Source organism: Oncorhynchus nerka, linkage group LG18 (assembly GCF_034236695.1).
Source record: "Oncorhynchus nerka isolate Pitt River linkage group LG18, Oner_Uvic_2.0, whole genome shotgun sequence".
Taxonomy (NCBI): domain Eukaryota; kingdom Metazoa; phylum Chordata; class Actinopteri; order Salmoniformes; family Salmonidae; genus Oncorhynchus; species Oncorhynchus nerka.
Window position 1 is genome coordinate 2802583 of NC_088413.1, and position 22296 is coordinate 2824878.

Genomic DNA, 22296 nt, shown 5'->3' on the forward strand with positions numbered 1-22296 from the left:
AGACTGGACACTACAGACTGAGAAGGTAGTCTAGACTGGACACTACAGACTGAGATGGTAGTCTAGACTGGACACTACAGACTGGGATAGGTAGTCTACACTGGACACTACAGACTGAGAAGGTAGTCTAGACTGGACACTACAGACTGAGATGGTAGTCTAGACTGGACACTACAGACTGGGATAGGTAGTCTACACTGGACACTACAGACTGGGAAGGTAGTCTACACTGGACACTAGAGACTGAGAAGGTAGTCTAGACTGGACACTACAGACTGAGAAGGTAGTCTACACTGGACACTACAGAGTGGTGGAAGTGTATGTTCTGATATCGGTTCATTCATAATCACTATAATTAATACATTAATTCATTGATTAACGTATGTTTCTTACTGGGATGGTACGCTGGGCGAGCCCGAGCGGTGGAAGTGTATGTTCTGCCACTTTCCCTCTCTGCGATGCCAGACGCGGGTCTCCTCAGACTGCATGGTGCGAGGCATCCCCCCCGCGTCCATGTACTGGCTCAGGCGGATGTAGGCGATGCACGCAGCGTTCTCCGCTAGATAGACCTTCTCATTAGTTCACCTCTCCTTGTTTCACGTCAACATCGTAAAACACATTGTACATCATTTTTAACCTTTATTTAACTAGGCAAGTCAGTTAAGAACAAATTCTTATTTTTAATGACGGCCTAGGAACAGTGGGTTAACTGGTCTAGGAACAGTGGGTTAACTGGTCTAGGAACAGTGGGGTTAACTGGTCTAGGAACAGTGGGGTTAACTGGTCTAGGAACAGTGGGGTTAACTGGTCTAGGAACAGTGGGGTTAACTGGTCTAGGAACAGTGGGTTAACTGGTCTAGGAACAGTGGGGTTAACTGGTCTAGGAACAGTGGGGTTAACTGGTCTAGGAACAGTGGGGTTAACTGGTCTAGGAACAGTGGGGTTAACTGGTATAGGAACAGTGGGGTTAACTGGTCTAGGAACAGTGGGTTAACTGGTCTAGGAACAGTGGGTTAACTGGTCTAGGAACAGTGGGGTTAACTGGTCTAGGAACAGTGGGGTTAACTGGTCTAGGAACAGTGGGGTTAACTGGTCTAGGAACAGTGGGTTAACTGGTCTAGGAACAGTGGGGTTAACTGGTCTAGGAACAGTGGGTTAACTGGTCTAGGAACAGTGGGGTTAACTGGTCTAGGAACAGTGGGTTAACTGGTCTAGGAAACAGTGGGTTAACTGCCTGTTCAGGGGCAGAACGACAGATTTGTACCTTCCGGTTACTAGTCCAACACTCTAACCACTAGGCTACCCTGCCGCACCATAAGTACCAGGGGATTGGCGTCCATCTTGATTCAATCCAGGAAGTACACTGGAATTCCCATTCCAATGTTCACTTAAATGCTTCAGGACAATTTGGAATGGGACATTTGAATCTGGTCTAGTTTCTGGCTGGAATTGATATGTACATACAGTGTATATTTGAATACCAACCAGAAACAAGATTACATAAAACATAGCCCAGAAAAATCAACATAATGTTCAGTTGGTAAATCATGGTGCTTGCAATACCAGGAGAGTGGGTTCAATTCCCAGGGCCACCCATATGGAAAATATATGCACACATTCATCGTAGTTGCTTTTGATAAAAGCGTCTGCTAAATGGCACATATATCATAATATTATTGTTAGAATAATTAGAAATGGCTGATTTCCTACCTATCAGATGGACATGAGGGTTGAGGAGGATGGTGTGCACTGGCTTGCTACCTTTAGACAGGGCTGGAAAGAGAAGGGGAGGGCGAGGGAGATGGAGAGAGAGACAGACAGGCCTTAGTTAGCTAGTGGGAGTTGTAGTTCTCAGAAACAGACACAAACGGAAATAACTATTCATCAATAGCTAATCAATAACTACAAATCAATATCTGATTCATAAATTCTACCAATCAATACATCTACTAATCCATAGCTGATCAATACCTCTACTAATCGATAAATCTGCTAATCAATACAAATTCGAATCATTACCTCTACTAATGAATACCCCGATGAATAAATAGCTAATCAATACCTATAGTAATCAATAGCAAATTGATACCTCTACTAATCAATACGTCTACTAATGAATAGCGAATCAATACTTCTATTAATCAATAGCTAATCAATAACTCTATTAATCAATAGCTAATCAATACCTCTACTTCCAATACCTCTATTAGTGAATAGCTAATCAATACCTCTACTAATGCATAGCTGATCAACACATCTACTTATGAATTGCTAATCAATACCTACTAATCAATACATACTACTCAATAGCTGATCAATACCTCTAATTAATAGCTGATCAATATCTATACCAATCAAAAGCTGATCATACCTCTACTAAACAATAGCTGATCAATACCCCCTACTAATCAATAGCTGATCAATACCTCTACTAATCAATAGCTGATCATACCTATACTAATCAATAGCTGATCAAAACCTACACTAATAAATAGTCGCTCAATACCTCTACTAATCAATACCTCTACTAATCAATACCTCTACTAATCAATAACTCTACTAATCAATACCTCTACTAATCAATACCTCTACTAATCAATACCTCTACTAATCAATACCTCTACTAATCAATACCTCTACTAATCAATACCTCTACTAATCAATACCTCTACTAATCAATAACTCTACTAATCAATACCTCTACTAATCAATACCTCTACTAATCAATACCTCTACTAATCAATACCTCTACTAATCAATACCTCTACTAATCAATACCTCTACTAATCAATAACTCTACTAATCAATACCTCTACTAATCAATACCTCTACTAATCAATAACTCTACGAATCAATACCTCTACTAATCAATACCTCTACTAATCAATACCTCTACTAATCAATACCTCTACTAATCAATAACTCTACTAATCAATACCTCTACTAATCAATACCTCTACTAATCAATAACTGTATCTTCTAAATGACTTGACTGATGGATATGTTACCGTTGTCGAAGTAGAAGCGATGGAAGTCATGTCCCTCTACCAGGTTCCCCAGTGCTTCTGGTTCAAACGACGTCAGACCAGGATCACAGAGCTTCCTGTTGGAAACAAACACAGCCTGAGTCCCATATGGCACCCTATTCCCTATATAGTGTACTAGTGACCAGATCCCTATTTTATTTAAAAAAAAAAAAAAAATTTAGCTTTATTTAACCAGGCAAGTCAGTTAAGAACAAATTCTTATTTTCAATGATGGCCTGGGAACAGTGGGTTAACTGCCTGTTCAGGGGCAGTTAACCCACTTGTCAGCTCGGGGGTTTGAACTCGCAACCTTCCGGTTACTAGTCCAACGCTCTAACCACTAGGCTACACTGCCGCCCCTACTATTCCCTATAGAGTGGTACTACTATAGACCAGAGCCCTATTCCCTATAGAGTGCACTACTATAGACCAGGGCCCTATTCCCTATATAGTGAACTACTATAGACCAGGACCCTATTCCCTATATAGTGTACTAGTGACCAGAGCCCTATTCCCTATATAGTGAACTACTAGTGACCAGGGCCCTATTCCCTATATAGTGCACTGCTAGTGACCAGAGCCCTATTCCATATACAGTGGTACTACTATAGACCAGGGCCCTATTCCCTATATAGTTAACTACTATAGACCAGAGCCCTAATCCCTATATAATTAACTACTAGTGACCAGGGCCCTTTTCCCTATATAGTGAACTACTAGTGACGAGAGCCCTATTCCCTATATAGTGAACTCCTAGTGACCAGAGCCCTATTCCCTATATAGTGGTACTACTATAGACCAGAGCCCTATTCCCTATATAGTGAACTACTATAGACCAGAGCCCTATTCCCTATATAGTGAACTACTATAGACCAGATCCCTATTCCCTATATAGTGAACTCCTAGTGACCAGAGCCCTATACCCTATATAGTGAACTACTAGTGACCAGATCCCTATTCCCTATATAGTTAACTACTATAGACCAGAGCCCTATTCCCTATATAGTTAACTACTATAGACCAGAGCCCTATTCCCTATATAGTACACTACTTTAGATGAGAGCCCTAATCCCTATATAGTGCACTACTATAGACCAGAGCCCTATTCCCTATATAGTGAACTACTATAGACCAGGGCCCTAATCCCTATATAGTGCACTACTATAGACGAGAGCCCTATTCCCTATATAGTGGTACTACTATAGACCAGAGCCCTATTCCCTATATAGTGAACTACTATAGACCAGGGCCCTATTCCCTATATAGTTAACTACTATATACCAGAAACCTATTCCCTATATAGTACACTACTTTAGACCAGAGCCCTAATCCCTATATAGTGCACTACTAGTGACCAGAGCCCTATTCCCTATATAGTGAACTACTAGTGACCAGATCCCTATTCCCTATATAGTGAACTACTAGTGACCAGAGTCCTATTCCCTATATAGTGAACTACTAGTGACCAGGGCTCTATTCCCTATATAGTGAACTACTAGTGACCAGAGCCCTATTCCCTATATAGTGAACTACTAGTGACCAGATCCCTATTCCCTATATAGTGAACTACTAGTGACCAGAGCCCTATTCCCTATATAGTGAACTACTAGTGACCAGAGCCCTATTCCCTATATAGTGAACTACTAGTGACCAGATCCCTATTCCCTATATAGTGAACTACTAGTGACCAGGGCCCTATTCCCTATATAGTGAACTACTAGTGACCAGATCCATATTCCCTATATAGTGAACTACTAGTGACCAGAGCCCTATTCCCTATATAGTGAACTACTAGTGACCAGAGCCCTATTCCCTATATAGTGAACTACTTGTGACCAGAGCCCTATTGCCTATATAGTGACCTACTAGTGAACAGAGCCCTATTCCCTATATAGTGAACTACTAGTGACCAGAGCCCTATTCCCTATATAGTGAACTACTTGTGACCAGAGCCCTATTCCCTATATAGTGAACTACTAGTTCTAAACACACACAGACAGAGCAGGACTCACGCGTAGTGCTAGCCCTAAACACACACAGACAGAGCAGGACTCACACGTAGTGCTAGCCCTAAACACACACACATCCTAGCCCTAAACACACACAGACAGAGCAGGACTCACGCGTAGTGCTAGCCCTAAACACACAGACAGAGCAGGACTCACGCGTAGTGCTAGCCCTAAACACACACAGACAGAGCAGGACTCACGCGTAGTGCTAGCCCTAAACACACAGACAGAGCAGGACTCACGCGTAGTGCTAACCCTAAACACACAGACAGAGCAGGACTCACACGTAGTGCTAGCCCTAAACACACACAGACATTGCAGGACTCACGCGTAGTGCTAGCCCTAAACACACAGACAGAGCAGGACTCACGCGTAGTGCTAGCCCTAAACACACACAGACAGAGCAGGACTCACACGTAGTGCTAGCCCTAAACACACACACATCCTAGCCCTAAACACACACAGACAGAGCAGGACTCACCCGTAGTGCTAGCCATAAACACACACAGACAGAGCAGGACTCACGCGTAGGCCTCGAAGTCTCCGTTGTTGATGGATTCGATCAGCTGCTCTGTGACTTTGATGATTTCCTGCTTCCGAGCTGGAAACACACAAACACAACATGACCACAACATGACCACAACCTCACCACAACCTCACCACAATCTCACCACGACCTTAGGACAACATTAGTCCAACATAACCCAATCTGACATACATTAAATCATGGCTGCTGGTCCTGTTCCAACATAGTGGACTACTTTACAGCAGAACCCAAAGGGCCTTGGAACCCTAATCCGACTACATTGCAGACGTTGCATTGCGTCAACCAATGGTTGCGGGCCACGTCATCAACTGCGCAGTCGGGTATCAGATTACTACATCATGTGATGTGGTTAGTTAATAGATCAGATTACTAATGTAATGTGGTGTGGTTAGTTAATAGATCAGATTACTACATCATGTGATGTGGTTAGTTAATAGATCAGATTACTACATCATGTGATGTGGTTAGTTAATAGATCAGATTACTACATCATGTGATGTGGTTAGTTAATAGATCAGATTACTACATCATGTGATGTGGTTAGTTAATAGATCAGATTACTAATGTAATGTGGTGTGGTTAGTTAATAGATCAGATTACTACATCATGTGATGTGGTTAGTTAATAGATCAGATTACTAATGTAATGTGATGTGGTTAGTTAATAGATCAGATTACTACATCATGTGATGTGGTTAGTTAATAGATCAGATCACTACATCATGTGATGTGGTTAGTTAATAGATCAGATTACTAATGTAATGTGGTGTGGTTAGTTAATAGATCAGATCACTACATCATGTGATGTGGTTAGTTAATAGATCAGATTACTACATCATGTGATGTGGTTAGCTAATAGATCAGATTACTACATCATGTGATGTGGTTAGCTAATAGATCAGATTACTACATCATGTGATGTGGTTAGCTAATAGATCAGATTACTAATGTAATGTGGTGTGGTTAGTTAATAGATCAGATTACTACATCATGTGATGTGGTTAGTTAATAGATCAGATTACTACACCTTGTGATGTGGTTAGTTAATAGATCAGATTACTACATCATGTGATGTGGTTAGTTAATAGATCAGATTACTACATCATGTGATGTGGTTAGTTAATAGATCAGATTACTACATCATGTGATGTGGTTAGTTAATAGATCAGATTACTACATCATGTGATGTGGTTAGTTAATAGATCAGATTACTACATCATGTGATGTGGTTAGTTAATAGATCAGATTACTACATCATGTGGTGTGGTTAGTTAATAGATCAGATTACTACATCATGTGATGTGGTTAGTTAATAGATCAGATCACTACATCATGTGGTGTGGTTAGTTAATAGATCAGATTACTACATCATGTGATGTGGTTAGTTAATAGATCAGATTACTAATGTAATGTGGTGTGGTTAGTTAATAGATCAGATTACTACATCATGTGATGTGGTTAGTTAATAGATCAGATTACTACATCATGTGATGTGGTTAGTTAATAGATCAGATTACTATATCATGTGGTGTGGTTAGCTGATATGTTAAATATCCATCCAGGTGTTGTGAGATCTGCAGGCGTCTGGAATGTAGTCAGCCTGGAAATGCGGCATTTGACTCAGTCGCTCAGTCAGAAATACTGTGTGTGTTTATGGACAGGGGGACAGAGACAGGGGGACAGAGACGGGGACAGGGGGACACAGAAAGGGGGACAGAGACAGGGGGAAATGAGACATGGGGACAGGAGACAGGGGGACACAGAAAGGAGGACAGAGATGGGGACAGGGACACAGAGACAGGGGGACAGAGACGGGGGGACACAGAAAGGGGGACAGAGACAGGGGGAAATGAGACATGGGGACAGGATAAAGAGGGACAGGAGACAGGGGGACACAGAAAGGAGGACAGAGATGGGGACAGGGACACAGAGACAGGGGGACAGGGGGACAGAGACAGGGGGACACAGAAAGGGGGACAGAGACAGAGGAAATGACAGAGGGACAGGAGACAGGTTTCTCCAGAGTGGTTGAGTGGAGGCTCAGGGAGTACAGGAGACATGGCCAGGGTTTCCACCCCATTAGAAGGGGACTTACTCTGGACTGATGAGGAAGTAGAGGGGGACAGAGACTAGGAACAGGAACAGGTTTATCCAGAATGGCTAAAGAGAGGGGACGGGAGGTAGAGGTGGGGATATAGTCATGACCTCTACCCCAACAAAAGGGGACTTACTCTGGCCTGATGAGGAGGGAGTAGAAGGGACACCCAGTACAGAGTGGACAGGGGACAGGTTTCTCCAGAATGGTTGAGGGGAGACCCAAGAGACAGGTTCACCAGTGGTTGAGGGGAGACCCAGGGGACAGGTTCACCAGGGGACAGGTTCACCAGTGGTTGAGGGGAGACCCAGGGGACAGGTTCACCAGTGGTTGAGGGGAGACCCAGGAGACAGGTTCACCAGTGGTTGAGGAGAGACCCAGGGGACAGGTTCACCAGTGGTTGAGGAGAGACCCAGGGGACAGGTTCACCAGTGGTTGAGGGGAGACCCAGGGGACAGGTTCACCAGTGGTTGAGGAGAGACCCAGGGGACAGGTTCACCAGTGGTTGAGGGGAGACCCAGGGGACAGGTTCACCAGTGGTTGAGGGGAGACCCAGGAGACAGGTTCACCAGTGGTTGAGGGGAGACCCAGGAGACAGAGGACAGGAGACAGATTTCTCCATAGTGGTTGAGGAGACACCATGGAGACAGTGGACAGGTTTCTCCAGAGTGGTTGAGGAGAGACAGTGGACAGGTTTCTCCTGAGTGGTTGAGGAGAGACCCAGGAGACAATGGACAGGTTTCTCCAGAGTGGTTGAGGAGAGACCCAGGAGACAGTGGACAGGTTTCTCCAGAGTGGTTGAGGAGAGGCAGGGGACAGGTTTCTCCAGAGTGGTTGAGGAGAGACCCAGGAGACAGTGGACAGGTTTCTCCAGAGTGGTTGAGGAGAGACCCAGGAGACAGTGGACAGGTTTCTCCTGAGTGGTTGAGGAGAGACCCGGGAGACAGTGGACAGGTTTCTCCAGAGTGGTTGATGAGAGCTAGTGGACAGTGGACAGGTTTCTCCAGAGTGGTTCAGGAGAGGCAGGGGACAGGTTTCTCCAGAGTGGTTCAGGAGAGGCAGGGGACAGGTTTCTCCAGAGTGGTTCAGGAGAGACCCAGGAGACAGTGAACAGGTTTCTCCAGAGTGGTTGAGGAGAGACCCAGGAAACAGGTTTCTCCATAGTGGTTGAGGAGAGACCCAGGAAACAGGTTTCTCCAAAGTGGTTGAGGAGAGACCCAGGAGACAGTGGACAGGGGGACAGGTTTCTCCGCAGTGGTTGAGGGGAGACACAGGAGACAGTGGACAGGGGGACAGGTTTCTCCGGAGTGGTTGAGGGGAGACACAGGAGACAGTGGACAGGGGGACAGGTTTCTCCGGAGTGGTTGAGGAGAGACCCAGGAGACAGTGGACAGGGGGACAGGTTTCTCCGCAGTGGTTGAGGGGAGACACAGGAGACAGTGGACAGGGGGACAGGTTTCTCCGGAGTGGTTGAGGGGAGACACAGGAGACAGTGGACAGGGGGACAGGTTTCTCCGGAGTGGTTGAGGAGAGACCCAGGAGACAGTGGACAGGGGGACTGGTTTCTCCGGAGTGGTTGAGGGGAGACCCAGGAGACAGTGGACAGGGGGACAGGTTTCTCCGGAGTGGTTGAGGGGAGACCCAGGAGACAGTGGACAGGGGGACAGGTTTCTCCGGAGTGGTTGAGGAGAGACACAGGAGACAGTGGACAGGAGGACAGGTTTTTCCGGAGTGGTTGAGGGGAGACACAGGAGACAGTGGACAGGGGGACTGGTTTCTCCAGAGTAGTTGAGGAGAGACCCAGTGGGACACTGGCTGGGGTACGGGGGGGAGGCATAGCCAGGGGACTTACTCTGTCCTGAAGAGGAGGGAGTCTGCCTGGGCTCAGAGGACTGAGTGGAACGACCCTTAGAGCTCCACACACTACCCACCAAGTTCCCGAAACAGAGGACTGGCAGAGAGGGCAGGTGTGTGTGTAGGGGGTGGGGGGTGGGGGTTAACATGAGGAGGAGGAAGAGGAGGACGTGTGTGTGTAGGGGGTGGGGGGTAGGGGGGTTAACATGAGGAGGAGGAAGAGGAGGAGGTGTGTGTGTAGGGGGTGGGGGGTGGGGGGGTTAACATGAGGAAGAGGAAGAGGAGGAGGTGTGTGTGTAGGGGGTGGGGGGTGGGGGGTTAACATGAGGAGGAGGAAGAGGAGGAGGTGTGTGTGTAGGGGGTGGGGGGTGGGGGGTTAACATGAGGAAGAGGAGGAGGTGTGTGTGTAGGGGGTGGGGGGTGGGGGGTTAACATGAGGAGGAGGAAGAGGAGGAGGTGTGTGTGTAGGGGTGGGGGGTGGGGGGTTAACATGAGGAAGAGGAAGAGGAGGAGGTGTGTGTGTAGGGGGTGGGGGTGGGGGGTTAACATGAGGAGGAGGAAGAGGAGGAGGTGTGTGTAGGGGGTGGGGGGTGGGGGGTTAACATGAGGAAGAGGAGGAGGTGTGTGTGTAGGGGTGGGGGTGGGGGGGTTAACATATGAGGAGGAGGAAGAGGAGGAGGTGTGTGTGTAGGGGGTGGGGGGTGGGGGGGTTAACATGAGGAGGAGGAAGAGGAGGAGGTGTGTGTGTAGGGGGTGGGGGTGGGGGGGGTTAACATGAGGAGGAGGAAGAGGAGGAGGTGTGTGTGTAGGGGTGGGGAGGTGGGGGGGGTTAACATGAGGAGGAGGAAGAGGAGGAGGGTGTGTGTGGGGGTGGGGACGTGGGGGGAATTAACATGAGGAGGAGGAAGAGGAGGAGGTGTGTGTGTAGGGGGTGGGGAGGTGGGGGGGGTTAACATGAGGAGGAGGAAGAGGAGGAGGTGTGTGTGTAGGGGTGGGGGGAGGTGGGGGGTTAACATGAGGAGGAGGAAGAGGAAGAGGTGTAGGGGGGGTGGGGGTGGGGGGTAACATGAGGAGGAGGAAGAGGAGGAGGTGTGTGTGTAGGGGTGGGGGTGGGGGGTTAACATGAGGAGGAGGAAGAGGAGGAGGTGTGTGTGTAGGGGTGGGGGGTGGGGGGTTAACATGAGGAGGAGGAAGAGGAGGAGGTGTGTGTGTAGGGGGTGGGGGTGGGGGGTTAACATGAGGAGGAGGAAGAGGAGGAGGTGTGTGTAGGGGGTGGGGGTGGGGGGTTAACATGAGGAGGAGGCAGAGGAGGAGGTGTGTGTGTAGGGGGTGGGGGGTGGGGGGTTAACATGAGGAGGAGGAAGAGGAGGAGGTGTGTGTGTAGGGGGTGGGGGGGGTTAACATGAGGAGGAGGAAGAGGAGGAGGTGTGTGTGTAGGGGGTGGGGGGTGGGGGGTTAACATGAGGAGGAGGAAGAGGAGGAGGTGTGTGTGTAGGGGGTGGGGGGGGGGTTAACATGAGGAGGAGGAAGAGGAGGAGGTGTGTGTGTAGGGGGTGGGGGGTTAACATGAATTTCAAATGTAGAAAATAATTCCATTCACAGAAAGAAAAGATAACGGGTCAGTGTGTTTAATGATAAATACATCAATACATCATGTACATGTATATGGAGTCTCAATCAGCAGGAGGAAGAAGAGGAAGAGGAGAAGGAGGAGGAAGAGGAGGAGGAGGAAGAGGAGAAGGTAGCTGAAGGTCAGAGTGAAAAGAGAGGTTTGAAAGACAGATGGAAGGAGAGAGAGGGCGACAGCCAGACAAAGATAGAGAGAGAAGGGGACAGACAAGTGTCTCTACCTTTGACATCCTCGTCCTCGATGGTGGTGTTGGTGCTCTCTATAGACTCCTGGGGGAAAGAACGTATAGATTGATCTATAGCCTGGTGTACACTGAGTATCAGAACGTATAGATTGATCTATAGCCTTGTGTACACGGAGTATCAGATTTGGGCTACCTGTGTAAACGCAGCCTAATACTTGAATCAGATCGCGTTTTGTCAGCTATCCACCTTTTTAATAAAGGGGCAATCTGCGATTTCCACATACATTTTTTTTTGTAACTTTTAAATGAATGATATACACTGATTGTACAAAACATTAGGAACACCTTCCTGATATTGAGTTGCACCCCCCTTTTGTCCTCAGAACATCCTCAATTTGTCGGGGCATGGACTCTACAAGGTGTCGAAAGAATTCCACAGTGATGCTGACCCATGTCGACTGAAATGCACAGTTGTGTCAAGTTGGCTGGAGATGTCCTTTGGGGGGTGGACCATTCTTGATACACACGGGAAACTGTTGAGTGTGGAAAAACCCAGCAGCGTTGCAGTTCTTGACACACTCAAACCGGTGCGCCTTGGCACCTACTACCATACCCCATTTGTCATGCCCATTCATCCTCTGAATGGCTCACACACAATCCGTGTTTCAATTGTCTCAAGGCTTAAAAATCCTTCTTTAACTTGTCTCCTCCCCTTCATCTACACTGATTGAAGTGGATTTAACAAGTGACATCAATAAGGGATCATAGCTTTCACATTGATTCACAGGGTCAGTCTGTGTCATGGAAAGAGCATGTTTTGTACACTCAGTGTGTAATGGTAGTTTATTAGGATCATTATCTGTTTCTATAGCAGCAGTGACTCTTCCTGGGGTTTATTAGGATCATTATCTGTTTCTATAGCAGCAGCTACTCTACCTGGGGTTTATTAGGATCATTATCTGTTTCTATAGCAGCAGCTACTCTTCCTGGGGTTTATTAGGATCATTATCTGTTTCTATAGCAGCAGCTTCTCTTCCTGGGGTTTATTAGGATCATTATCTGTTTCTATAGCAGCAGCTACTCTTCCTGGGGTTTATTAGGATCATTATCTGTTTCTATAGCAACAGCTTCTCTTCCTGGGGTTTATTAGGATCATTATCTGTTTCTATAGCAGCAGCTTCTCTTCCTGGGGTTTATTAGGATCATTATCTGTTTCTATAGCAGCAGCTACTCTTCCTGGGGTTTATTAGGAACCCCATTATCTGTTTCTATAGCAGCAGCTACTCTTCCTGGGGTTTATTAGGAACCCCATTATCTGTTTCTATAGCAGCAGCTACTCTTCCTGGGGTTTATTAGGAACCCCATTATCTGTTTCTATAGCAGCAGCTTCTCTTCCTGGGGTTTATTAGGATCCCCATTATCTGTTTCTATAGCAGCAGCTACTCTTCCTGGGGTATATTAGGATCATTATCTGTTTCTAAAGCAGCAGCAACTCTTCCTGGGGTTTATTAGGATCATTATCTGTTTCTAAAGCAGCAGCTTCTTTTCCTGGGGTTTATTACGATCATTATCTGTTTCTACAGCAGCAGCTACTTTTCCTGGGGTTTATTACGATCATTATCTGTTTCTATAGCAGCAGTGACTCTTCCTGGGGTTTATTAGGATCATTATCTGTTTCTATAGCAGCAGCTACTCTTCCTGGGGTTTATTAGGATCATTATCTGTTTCTAATAGCAGCAGCTACTCATCCTGGGGTTTATTAGGATCATTATCTGTTTCTATAGCAGCAGCTTCTCTTCCTGGGGTTTATTAGGATCATTATCTGTTTCTATAGCAGCAGCTACTTTTCCTGGGGTTTATTAGGATCATTATCTGTTTCTACAGCAGCAGCTACTCTTCCTGGGGTTTATTAGGATCATTATCTGTTTCTATAGCAGCAGCTACTCTTCCTGGGGTTTATCAGGATCATTATCTGTTTCTATAGCAGCAGCTTCTCTTCCTGGGGTTTATTAGGATCATTATCTGTTTCTATAGCAGCAGCTACTCTTCCTGGGGTTTATTAGGATCATTATCTGTTTCTATAGCAGCAGCTACTCTTCCTGGGGTTTATTAGGATCATTATCTGTTTCTATAGCAGCAGCTACTCTTCCTGGGGTTTATTAGGATCATTATCTGTTTCTATAGCAGCAGCTACTCTTCCTGGGGTTTATTAGGATCATTATCTGTTTCTATAGCAGCAGCTTCTCTTCCTGGGGTTTATTACGATCATTATCTGTTTCTATAGCAGCAGCTTCTCTTCCTGGGGTTTATTAGGATCATTATCTGTTTCTAAAGCAGCAGCAACTCTTCCTGGGGTTTATTAGGATCATTATCTGTTTCTATAGCAGCAGCTACTCTTCCTGGGGTTTATTACGATCATTATCTGTTTCTACAGCAGCAGCTACTTTTCCTGGGGTTTATTACGATCATTATCTGTTTCTATAGCAGCAGTGACTCTTCCTGGGGTTTATTAGGATCATTATCTGTTTCTATAGCAGCAGCTACTCTTCCTGGGGTTTATTAGGATAATTATCTGTTTCTAATAGCAGCAGCTACTCATCCTGGGGTTTATTAGGATCATTATCTGTTTCTATAGCAGCAGCTTCTCTTCCTGGGGTTTATTAGGATCATTATCTGTTTCTATAGCAGCAGCTACTTTTCCTGGGGTTTATTAGGATCATTATCTGTTTCTACAGCAGCAGCTACTCTTCCTGGGGTTTATTAGGATCATTATCTGTTTCTATAGCAGCAGTGACTCTTCCTGGGGTTTATTAGGATCATTATCTGTTTCTATAGCAGCAGCTACTCTTCCTGGGGTTTATTAGGATCATTATCTGTTTCTATAGCAGCAGTGACTCTTCCTGGGGTTTATTAGGATCATTATGTGTTTCTATAGCAGCAGCTACTCTTCCTGGGGTTTATTAGGATCATTATCTGTTTCTATAGCAACAGCTACTCTTCCTGGGGTTTATTAGGATCATTATCTGTTTCTATAGCAGCAGCTACTCTTCCTGGGGTTTATCAGGATCATTATCTGTTTCTATAGCAGCAGCTTCTCTTCCTGGGGTTTATTAGGATCATTATCTGTTTCTATAGCAGCAGCTACTCTTCCTGGGGTTTATTAGGATCATTATCTGTTTCTATAGCAGCAGCTACTCTTCCTGGGGTTTATTAGAATCATTATCTGTTTCTATAGCAGCAGCTACTCTTCCTGGGGTTTATTAGGATCATTATCTGTTTCTATAGCAGCAGCTACTCTTCCTGGGGTTTATTAGGATCATTATCTGTTTCTATAGCAGCAGCTTCTCTTCCTGGGGTTTATTACGATCATTATCTGTTTCTATAGCAGCAGCTTCTCTTCCTGGGGTTTATTACGATCATTATCTGTTTCTATAGCAGCAGCTACTCTTCCTGGGGTTTATTAGGATCATTATCTGTTTCTATAGCAGCAGTGACTCTTCCTGGGGTTTATTAGGATCATTTTCTGTTTCTAAAGCAGCAGCTTCTCTTCCTGGGGTTTATTAGGATCATTATCTGTTTCTATAGCAGCAGCTACTCTTCCTGGGGTTTATTAGGATCATTATCTGTTTCTATAGCAGCAGCTTCTCTTCCTGGGGTTTATTATGATCATTATCTGTTTCTATAGCAGCAGCTTCTCTTCCTGGGGTTTATTAGGATCATTATCTGTTTCTATAGCAGCAGCTACTCTTCCTGGGGTTTATTAGGATCATTATCTGTTTCTATAGCAGCAGCTACTCTTCCTGGGGTTTATTAGGATCATTATCTGTTTCTATAGCAGCAGCTACTCTACCTGGGGTTTATTAGGATCATTATCTGTTTCTATAGCAGCAGCTACTCTTCCTGGGGTTTATTAGGATCATTATCTGTTTCTATAGCAGCAGCTTCTCTTCCTGGGGTTTATTAGGATCATTATCTGTTTCTATAGCAGCAGCTACTCTTCCTGGGGTTTATTAGGATCATTATCTGTTTCTATAGCAACAGCTTCTCTTCCTGGGGTTTATTAGGATCATTATCTGTTTCTATAGCAGCAGCTTCTCTTCCTGGGGTTTATTAGGATCATTATCTGTTTCTATAGCAGCAGCTTCTCTTCCTGGGGTTTATTAGGATCATTATCTGTTTCTATAGCAGCAGCTACTCTTCCTGGGGTTTATTAGGATCATTATCTGTTTCTAAAGCAGCAGCTACTCTTCCTGGGCTTTATTAGGATCATTATCTGTTTCTATAGCAGCAGTGACTCTTCCTGGGGTTTATTAGGATCATTATCTGTTTCTATAGCAGCAGTGACTCTTCCTGGGGTTTATTAGGATCATTATCTGTTTCTATAGCAGCAGCTACTCTTCCTGGGGTTTATTAGGATCATTATCTGTTTCTATAGCAGCAGCTACTCTTCCTGGGGTTTATTAGGATCCCCATTATCTGTTTCTATAGCAGCAGCTACTCTTCCTGGGGTTTATTAGGATCATTATCTGTTTCTAAAGCAGCAGCAACTCTTCCTGGGGTTTATTACGATCATTATCTGTTTCTACAGCAGCAGCTACTTTTCCTGGGGTTTATTACGATCATTATCTGTTTCTATAGCAGCAGTGACTCTTCCTGGGGTTTATTAGGATCATTATCTGTTTCTATAGCAGCAGCTACTCTTCCTGGGGTTTATTAGGATCATTATCTGTTTCTAATAGCAGCAGCTACTCATCCTGGGGTTTATTAGGATCATTATCTGTTTCTATAGCAGCAGCTTCTCTTCCTGGGGTTTATTAGGATCATTATCTGTTTCTATAGCAGCAGCTACTTTTCCTGGGGTTTATTAGGATCATTATCTGTTTCTACAGCAGCAGCTACTCTTCCTGGGGTTTATTAGGATCATTATCTGTTTCTATAGCAGCAGTGACTCTTCCTGGGGTTTATTGGGATCATTATCTGTTTCTATAGCAGCAGCTACTCTTCCTGGGGTTTATTAGGATCATTATCTGTTTCTATAGCAGCAGTGACTCTTCCTGGGGTTTATTAGGATCATTATCTGTTTCTATAGCAGCAGCTACTCTTCCTGGGGTTTATTAGGATCATTATCTGTTTCTATAGCAACAGCTACTCTTCCTGGGGTTTATTAGGATCATTATCTGTTTCTAAAGCAGCAGCAACTCTTCCTGGGGTTTATTAGGATCATTATCTGTTTCTATAGCAGCAGTGACTCTTCCTGGGGTTTATTACGATCATTATCTGTTTCTACAGCAGCAGCTACTTTTCCTGGGGTTTATTACGATCATTATCTGTTTCTATAGCAGCAGTGACTCTTCCTGGGGTTTATTAGGATCATTATCTGTTTCTATAGCAGCAGCTACTCTTCCTGGGGTTTATTAGGATCATTATCTGTTTCTAATAGCAGCAGCTACTCATCCTGGGGTTTATTAGGATCATTATCTGTTTCTATAGCAGCAGCTTCTCTTCCTGGGGTTTATTAGGATCATTATCTGTTTCTATAGCAGCAGCTACTTTTCCTGGGGTTTATTAGGATCATTATCTGTTTCTACAGCAGCAGCTACTCTTCCTGGGGTTTATTAGGATCATTATCTGTTTCTATAGCAGCAGTGACTCTTCCTGGGGTTTATTAGGATCATTATCTGTTTCTATAGCAGCAGCTACTCTTCCTGGGGTTTATTAGGATCATTATCTGTTTCTATAGCAGCAGTGACTCTTCCTGGGGTTTATTAGGATCATTATCTGTTTCTATAGCAGCAGCTACTCTTCCTGGGGTTTATTAGGATCATTATCTGTTTCTATAGCAACAGCTACTCTTCCTGGGGTTTATTAGGATCATTATCTGTTTCTATAGCAGCAGCTACTCTTCCTGGGGTTTATCAGGATCATTATCTGTTTCTATAGCAGCAGCTTCTCTTCCTGGGGTTTATTAGGATCATTATCTGTTTCTATAGCAGCAGCTACTCTTCCTGGGGTTTATTAGGATCATTATCTGTTTCTATAGCAGCAGCTACTCTTCCTGGGGTTTATTAGGATCATTATCTGTTTCTATAGCAGCAGCTACTCTTCCTGGGGTTTATTAGGATCATTATCTGTTTCTATAGCAGCAGCTACTCTTCCTGGGGTTTATTAGGATCATTATCTGTTTCTATAGCAGCAGCTTCTCTTCCTGGGGTTTATTACGATCATTATCTGTTTCTATAGCAGCAGCTTCTCTTCCTGGGGTTTATTACGATCATTATCTGTTTCTATAGCAGCAGCTACTCTTCCTGGGGTTTATTAGGATCATTATCTGTTTCTATAGCAGCAGTGACTCTTCCTGGGGTTTATTAGGATCATTATCTGTTTCTAAAGCAGCAGCTTCTCTTCCTGGGGTTTATTAGGATCATTATCTGTTTCTATAGCAGCAGCTACTCTTCCTGGGGTTTATCAGGATCATTATCTGTTTCTATAGCAGCAGCTTCTCTTCCTGGGGTTTATTACGATCATTATCTGTTTCTATAGCAGCAGCTACTCTTCCTGGGGTTTATTAGGATCATTATCTGTTTCTATAGCAGCAGCTACTCTTCCTGGGGTTTATTAGGATCATTATCTGTTTCTATAGCAGCAGCTACTCTTCCTGGGGTTTATTAGGATCATTATCTGTTTCTATAGCAGCAGCTACGCTTCCTGGGGTTTATTAGGATCATTATCTGTTTCTATAGCAGCAGCTACTCTTCCTGGGGTTTATTAGGATCATTATCTGTTTCTATAGCAGCAGCTACTCTTCCTGGGGTTTATTAGGATCATTATCTGTTTCTATAGCAGCAGCTACTCTTCCTGGGGTTTATTAGGATCATTATCTGTTTCTATAGAAGCAGCTACTCTTCCTGGGGTTTATTAGGATCATTATCTGTTTCTATAGCAGCAGCTACTCTTCCTGGGGTTTATTAGGATCATTATCTGTTTCTATAGCAGCAGCTACTCTTCCTGGGGTTTATTAGGATCATTATCTGTTTCTATAGCAGCAGCTACTCTTCCTGGGGTTTATTAGGATCATTATCTGTTTCTATAGCAGCAGCTACACTTCCTGGGGTTTAATAGGATCATTATCTGTTTCTATAGCAGCAGCTACTCTTCCTGGGGTTTATTAGGATCATTATCTGTTTCTATAGCAGCAGCTACTCTTCCTGGGGTTTATTAGGATCATTATCTGTTTCTATAGCAGCAGCTACTCTTCCTGGAGTTTATTAGGATCATTATCTGTTTCTATAGCAACAGCTTCTCTTCCTGGGGTTTATTAGGATCATTATCTGTTTCTATAGCAGCAGCTACTCTTCCTGGGGTTTATTAGGATCATTATCTGTTTCTATAGCAGCAGCTACTCTTCCTGGGGTTTATTAGGATCATTATCTGTTTCTAAAGCAGCAGCTACTCTTCCTGGGGTTTATTAGGATCATTATCTGTTTCTATAGCAGCAGCTACTCTACCTGGGGTTTATTAGGATCATTATCTGTTTCTATAGCAGCAGCTTCTCTTCCTGGGGTTTATTAGGATCATTATCTGTTTCTATAGCAGCAGCTACTCTTCCTGGGGTTTATTAGGATCATTATCTGTTTCTATAGCAGCAGCTACTCTTCCTGGGGTTTATTAGGATCATTATCTGTTTCTATAGCAGCAGCTTCTCTTCCTGGGGTTTATTACGATCATTATCTGTTTCTATAGCAGCAGCTTCTCTTCCTGGGGTTTATTAGGATCATTATCTGTTTCTAAAGCAGCAGCAACTCTTCCTGGGGTTTATTAGGATCATTATCTGTTTCTATAGCAGCAGCTACTCTTCCTGGGGTTTATTACGATCATTATCTGTTTCTACAGCAGCAGCTACTTTTCCTGGGGTTTATTACGATCATTATCTGTTTCTATAGCAGCAGTGACTCTTCCTGGGGTTTATTAGGATCATTATCTGTTTCTATAGCAGCAGCTACTCTTCCTGGGGTTTATTAGGATCATTATCTGTTTCTAATAGCAGCAGCTACTCATCCTGGGGTTTATTAGGATCATTATCTGTTTCTATAGCAGCAGCTTCTCTTCCTGGGGTTTATTAGGATCATTATCTGTTTCTATAGCAGCAGCTACTTTTCCTGGGGTTTATTAGGATCATTATCTGTTTCTACAGCAGCAGCTACTCTTCCTGGGGTTTATTAGGATCATTATCTGTTTCTATAGCAGCAGTGACTCTTCCTGGGGTTTATTAGGATCATTATCTGTTTCTATAGCAGCAGCTACTCTTCCTGGGGTTTATTAGGATCATTATCTGTTTCTATAGCAGCAGTGACTCTTCCTGGGGTTTATTAGGATCATTATCTGTTTCTATAGCAGCAGCTACTCTTCCTGGGGTTTATTAGGATCATTATCTGTTTCTATAGCAACAGCTACTCTTCCTGGGGTTTATTAGGATCATTATCTGTTTCTATAGCAGCAGCTACTCTTCCTGGGGTTTATCAGGATCATTATCTGTTTCTATAGCAGCAGCTTCTCTTCCTGGGGTTTATTAGGATCATTATCTGTTTCTATAGCAGCAGCTACTCTTCCTGGGGTTTATTAGGATCATTATCTGTTTCTATAGCAGCAGCTACTCTTCCTGGGGTTTATTAGGATCATTATCTGTTTCTATAGCAGCAGCTACTCTTCCTGGGGTTTATTAGGATCATTATCTGTTTCTATAGCAGCAGCTACTCTTCCTGGGGTTTATTAGGATCATTATCTGTTTCTATAGCAGCAGCTTCTCTTCCTGGGGTTTATTACGATCATTATCTGTTTCTATAGCAGCAGCTTCTCTTCCTGGGGTTTATTACGATCATTATCTGTTTCTATAGCAGCAGCTACTCTTCCTGGGGTTTATTAGGATCATTATCTGTTTCTATAGCAGCAGTGACTCTTCCTGGGGTTTATTAGGATCATTATCTGTTTCTAAAGCAGCAGCTTCTCTTCCTGGGGTTTATTAGGATCATTATCTGTTTCTTTAGCAGCAGCTACTCTTCCTGGGGTTTATTAGGATCATTATCTGTTTCTATAGCAGCAGCTTCTCTTCCTGGGGTTTATTATGATCATTATCTGTTTCTATAGCAGCAGCTACTCTTCCTGGGGTTTATTACGATCATTATCTGTTTCTACAGCAGCAGCTACTTTTCCTGGGGTTTATTACGATCATTATCTGTTTCTATAGCAGCAGTGACTCTTCCTGGGGTTTATTAGGATCATTATCTGTTTCTATAGCAGCAGCTACTCTTCCTGGGGTTTATTAGGATCATTATCTGTTTCTAATAGCAGCAGCTACTCATCCTGGGGTTTATTAGGATCATTATCTGTTTCTATAGCAGCAGCTTCTCTTCCTGGGGTTTATTAGGATCATTATCTGTTTCTATAGCAGCAGCTACTTTTCCTGGGGTTTATTAGGATCATTATCTGTTTCTACAGCAGCAGCTACTCTTCCTGGGGTTTATTAGGATCATTATCTGTTTCTATAGCAGCAGTGACTCTTCCTGGGGTTTATTAGGATCATTATCTGTTTCTATAGCAGCAGCTACTCTTCCTGGGGTTTATTAGGATCATTATCTGTTTCTATAGCAGCAGTGACTCTTCCTGGGGTTTATTAGGATCATTATCTGTTTCTATAGCAGCAGCTACTCTTCCTGGGGTTTATTAGGATCATTATCTGTTTCTATAGCAACAGCTACGCTTCCTGGGGTTTATTAGGATCATTATCTGTTTCTATAGCAGCAGCTACTCTTCCTGGGGTTTATCAGGATCATTATCTGTTTCTATAGCAGCAGCTTCTCTTCCTGGGGTTTATTAGGATCATTATCTGTTTCTATAGCAGCGGCTACTCTTCCTGGGGTTTATTAGGATCATTATCTGTTTCTATAGCAGCAGCTACTCTTCCTGGGGTTTATTAGGATCATTATCTGTTTCTATAGCAGCAGCTACTCTTCCTGGGGTTTATTAGGATCATTATCTGTTTCTATAGCAGCAGCTACTCTTCCTGGGGTTTATTAGGATCATTATCTGTTTCTATAGCAGCAGCTTCTCTTCCTGGGGTTTATTACGATCATTATCTGTTTCTATAGCAGCAGCTTCTCTTCCTGGGGTTTATTACGATCATTATCTGTTTCTATAGCAGCAGCTACTCTTCCTGGGGTTTATTAGGATCATTATCTGTTTCTATAGCAGCAGTGACTCTTCCTGGGGTTTATTAGGATCATTATCTGTTTCTAAAGCAGCAGCTTCTCTTCCTGGGGTTTATTAGGATCATTATCTGTTTCTATAGCAGCAGCTACTCTTCCTGGGGTTTATTAGGATCATTATCTGTTTCTATAGCAGCAGCTTCTCTTCCTGGGGTTTATTATGATCATTATCTGTTTCTATAGCAGCAGCTACTCTTCCTGGAGTTTATTAGGATCATTATCTGTTTCTATAGCAACAGCTTCTCTTCCTGGGGTTTATTAGGATCATTATCTGTTTCTATAGCAGCAGCTACTCTTCCTGGGGTTTATTAGGATCATTATCTGTTTCTATAGCAGCAGCTACTCTTCCTGGGGTTTATTAGGATCATTATCTGTTTCTATAGCAGCAGTGACTCTTCCTGGGGTTTATTAGGATCATTATCTGTTTCTAAAGCAGCAGCTTCTCTTCCTGGGGTTTATTAGGATCATTATCTGTTTCTATAGCAGCAGCTACTCTTCCTGGGGTTTATTAGGATCATTATCTGTTTCTATAGCAGCAGCTACTCTTCCTGGGGTTTATTAGGATCATTATCTGTTTCTATAGCAGCAGCTACTCTTCCTGGAGTTTATTAGGATCATTATCTGTTTCTATAGCAACAGCTTCTCTTCCTGGGGTTTATTAGGATCATTATCTGTTTCTATAGCAGCAGCTAC

The 22296-nt window shown here is 43.8% G+C and overlaps 1 pseudogene; it reads right to left on the reverse strand.

Moving 5' to 3' along the window:
- Nucleotides 1–389: 389 nt before the first annotated feature.
- Nucleotides 390–22296, reverse strand: part of LOC135561699 (calcium/calmodulin-dependent protein kinase type II delta chain-like) — a 132915-nt pseudogene continuing 111008 nt past the window's right edge.